This window comes from Chlamydotis macqueenii, unplaced genomic scaffold (genome assembly GCF_036417535.1).
Source record: "Chlamydotis macqueenii isolate bChlMac1 unplaced genomic scaffold, bChlMac1.mat HAP1_SCAFFOLD_206, whole genome shotgun sequence".
Taxonomy (NCBI): Eukaryota; Metazoa; Chordata; class Aves; order Otidiformes; family Otididae; genus Chlamydotis; species Chlamydotis macqueenii.
In genome coordinates, this window is record NW_028239098.1 from 313763 (window position 1) to 318335 (window position 4573).

Below are 4573 nucleotides of genomic sequence, written 5' to 3' on the forward strand. Positions count from 1 at the left end.
CACCTTAAATGCCAGCCTGTCAAGCTCTTGCTGCTCCTCACCGGCCATTCCCAGCGCATCTACAGCACCACAGACATCGGGGCTCTGGGCTTTCCCTGACCAACAGGCCTTCGATGTTTACCACCTACTGAACCTGGGCGCCCAGTGAATAAAAATCCCCAAAAATCACAAACGTCCGACGATTGCTCCCACACTGAAAGTGCCAGCAACTCAAGCTCCTGCTGCTCCTCACCGCCCATTCCCAGCGCATCTACAGCACCACAGACATCGGGGCTCCGGGCTTTCCCTGACCAACACGGCTTCGACATTTACCACCAGCTGCACCTGTGCGCCCACTGAAAGTAAAACCCCGAAAAATCACGAACGTCGGACGATTGCTCCCACACCAAAAGTGCCAGCCAGTCAAGCTCTTGCTGCTCCTCACCGGAGAGTGGCAGTGCATCTACAGCACCACAGACATCGGGGCTCCGGGCTTTCCCTGACCAACAGGGCTTCGACGCTTACCACTCGCTGAACCTGGGCTCCCACTGAAAAGAACCCCGAAAAATCACGAACGTCGGACGATTGCTCCCACACCAAAAGTGCCAGACAGTCAAGCTCTAGCTGCTGAACACCGGCCATTCCCAGCGCATCTACAGCACCACAGACATCGGGGCTCCGGGCTTTCCCTGACCAACAGGGCTTCGACGTTTACCACCAGCTGCACCTGGGCGCCCACTGAAATAAAACCCCGAAAAATCACGAACGTCCGACGATTGCTCCCACACCAAAAGTGCCAGCCAGTCAAGCTCTTGCTGCTCCTCACCGGCCATTGGCAGCGCATCTACAGCACCACAGATATCGGGGCTCCGAGCTTTCCCTGACCGACAGGGCTTCAACGTTTACCACCAGCTGCACCTGGGCGCCCACTGAAATAAAACCCCGAAAAATCACGAACGTCGGACGATTCCTCCCACACCGAAAGTGCCAGCAACTCAAGCTCTTGCTGCTACTCACCGGCCATTCCCAGTGCATCTACAGCACCACAGACATCGGGGTTCTGCGCTTTCCCTGAACAACAGGCCTTCGACATTTACCACCAGCTGCACCTGGGTGCCCCCTGAAAAAAAAACCCCAAAAATCACAAATGTCAGACGATTCCTGCCACACCTTAAATGCCAGCCTGTCAAGCTCTTGCTGCTACTTACCGGCCATTCCCAGCGCATCTACAGCACCACAGACATCAGGGCTCTGGACTTTCCCTGACGAACAGGGCTTCGACGTTTACCACCAGCTGCACCTGGTTACCCACTGAAAAAAAACCCTGAAAAATCACGAACGTCGGACGATTGCTCCCACACCGAAAGTGCCAGCCAGCCAAGCTCTTGCTGCTACTCACCGCCCATTGGCAGCGCATCTACAGCACTACAGGTATCGGGGCTCCGAGCTTTCCCTGACCAACAGGGCTTCGACGTTTACCACCAGCTGAACCTGGGCGCCCACTGAAATAAAACCCCGAAAAATCACGAACGTCGGACGATTGCTCCCACACCTTAAATGCCAGCCAGTCAAGCTCTTGCTGCTCCTCACCGCCCATTCCCAGCGCATCTACAGCACCACAGACATCAGGGCTCTGGACTTTCCCTGACCAACAGGGCTTCAACGTTTACCACCAGCTGAACCTGGGCGCCCACTGAAAAGAACCCCGAAAAATCACGAACGTCGGATAATTGCTCCCACACCGAAAGTGCCAGCAACTCAAGCTCTTGCTGCTCCTCAGCGGCCATTCCCAGCGCATCTACAGCACCACAGACATCGGGGCTCTACGCTTTCCCTGACCAACAGGGCTTCGACGTTTACCACCCGCTGCACCTGGGCGCCCACTGAAATAAAACCCCGAAAAATCATGAACGTCGGACAATTGCTCCCACACCAAAAGTGCCAGCAACACAAGCTCTTGCTGCTCCTCAGCGGCCATTCCCAGCGCATCTACAGCACCACAGACATCGGGGCTCTACGCTTTCCCTGACCAACAGGGCTTCGACGTTTACCACCAGCTGCACCTGGGCGCCCACTGAAATAAAACCCCGAAAAATCACGAACGTCGGACGATTGCTCCCACACCGAAAGTGCCAGCAACTCAAGCTCTTGCTGCTACTCACCGGACTTTGGCAGTGCATCTACAGCACCACAGACATCGGGGTTCTGCGCTTTCCCTGACCAACAGGGCTTTGACGTTTACCACTAGCTGAACCTGGGCGCCCCCTAAAAAAAAACCCTGAAAAATGACGAACGTCGGACGATTGCTCCCACACCAAAAGTGCCAGCCAGTCAAGCTCTTGCTGCTCCTCACCGGACAGTGGCAGTGCATCTACAGCACCATAGACATCGGGGCTCCGGGCTTTCCCTGACCATCAGGGCTTCGACATTTACCACCAGCTGCACCTGGGCTCCCACTGAAAAGAACCCCGAAAAATCACGAACGTCCGACGATTGCTCCCACACCAGAAGTGCCAGACAGTCAAGCTCTAGCTGCTCCTCACCGGCCATTCCCAGCGCATCTACAGCACCACAGACATCGGGGCTCTGGGCTTTCCCTGACCAACAGGGCTTCGACGTTTACCACCAGCTGCACCTGGGCGCCCACTGAAAAAAAACCCTGAAAAATGACGAACGTCGGACGATTGCTCCCACACCAAAAGTGCCAGACAGTCAAGCTTTTGCTGCTCCTCCCCGGCCATTGGCAGCGCATCTACAGCACCACAGACATCGGGGCTCTGGGCTTTCCCTGACAAACAGGGCTTCGACGTTTACCACCAGCTGCACCTGGGCACCCACTGAAATAAAACCCCGAAAAATCACGAACGTCGGACGATTGCTCCCACACCAAAAGTGCCAGCAACTCAAGCTCTTGCTGCTCCTCACCTCCCATTCCCAGCGCATCTACAGCACCACAGACATCGGGGCTCTGGGCTTTCCCTGACAAACAGGGCTTCGACGTTTACCACCAGCTGCACCTGGGCGCCCGCTGAAAAAAATAAAAGAAAAATCACGAACGTCGGACGATTGCTCCCACACCAAAAGTGCCAGCCTGTCAAGCTCTTGCTGCTCCTCACCAGCCATTCCCAGCGCATCTACAGCACCACAGACATCGGGGCTCCGGGCTTTCCCTGACCAACAGGGCTTCGACGTTTACCACCAGCTGCACCTGGTTGCCCACTGAAAAAAAAACCCTGAAAAATCAAAAACGTCGGACGATTGATCCCACACCGAAAGTGCCAGCCTGTCAAGCTCTTGCTGTTCCTCACCGGCCATTGGCAGCGCATCTACAGCAGCACAGACATCGGGGCTCTGGGCTTTCCCGGACCAACAGGGCTTCGACGTTTACCACCAGCTGAGTCTGGGCGCCAACTGAAAAGAACCCCGAAAAATCACGAACATCGGACGATTGCTCCCACACCGAAAGTGCCAGCAACTCAAGCTCTTGCTGCTCCTCACCGGACTTTGGCAGCGCATCTACAGCACCACAGACATCGGGGCTCCGGGCTTTCCCTGACCAACAGGGCTTCGACGTTTACCACTCGCTGAACCTGGGCTCCCACTGAAAAGAACCCTGAAAAATCACGAACATCGGACAATTGCTCCCACACCGAAAGTTCCAGCAACTCAAGCTCTTGCTGCTCCTCACCGGCCACTGGCAGCGCATCTACAGCACCACAGACATCGGGGCTCTGGGCTTTCCCTGACAAACAGGGCTTCGATGTTTACCACCAGCTGAACCTGGGCGCCCACTGAAATAAAACCCCGAAAAATCACAAACGTCGGACGATTCCTCCCACACAGAAAGTGCCAGCAACTCAAGCTCTTGCTGCTACTCACCGGACTTTGGCAGTGCATCTACAGCACCACAGACATCGGGGTTCTGCGCTTTCCCTGACCAAGAGGGCTTCGACATTTACCATCAGCTGCACCTGGGCGCCCACTGAAAAAAATAAACGAAAAATCACGAACGTCGGACGATTGCTCCCACACCAAAAGTGCCAGCCAGTCAAGCTCTTGCTGCTCCTCACCGGCCATTGGCAGCGCATCTACAGCACCACAGACATCGGGGCTCCGGGCTTTCCCTGACCAACAGGCCTTCGACATTTACCACCAGCTGCACCTGGGCGCCCACTGAAATAAAACCCCGAAAAATCACGAACGTCGGACGACTGCTCCCACACCCAAAGTGCCAGCCAGTCAAGCTCTTGCTGCTCCTCACCGGACAGTGGCAGTGCATCTACAACACCACAGACATCGGGGCTCCGGGCTTTCCCTGACCAACAGGGCTTCGACGTTTACCACTCGCTGAACCTGGGCTACCACTGAAAATAACCCCGAAAAATCACGAACGTCGGACGATTGCTCCCACACCAAAAGTGCCAGCCAGTCAAGCTCATGCTGCTTCTAACCAGCCATTCCCAGCGCATCTACAGCGCCACAGACATCGGGGCTCCGGGCTTTCCCTGACCAACAGGGCTTCGACGTTTACCACCAGCTGCAGCTGGGCGCCCACTGAAATAAAACCCCGAAAAATCACGAACGTCGGACGATT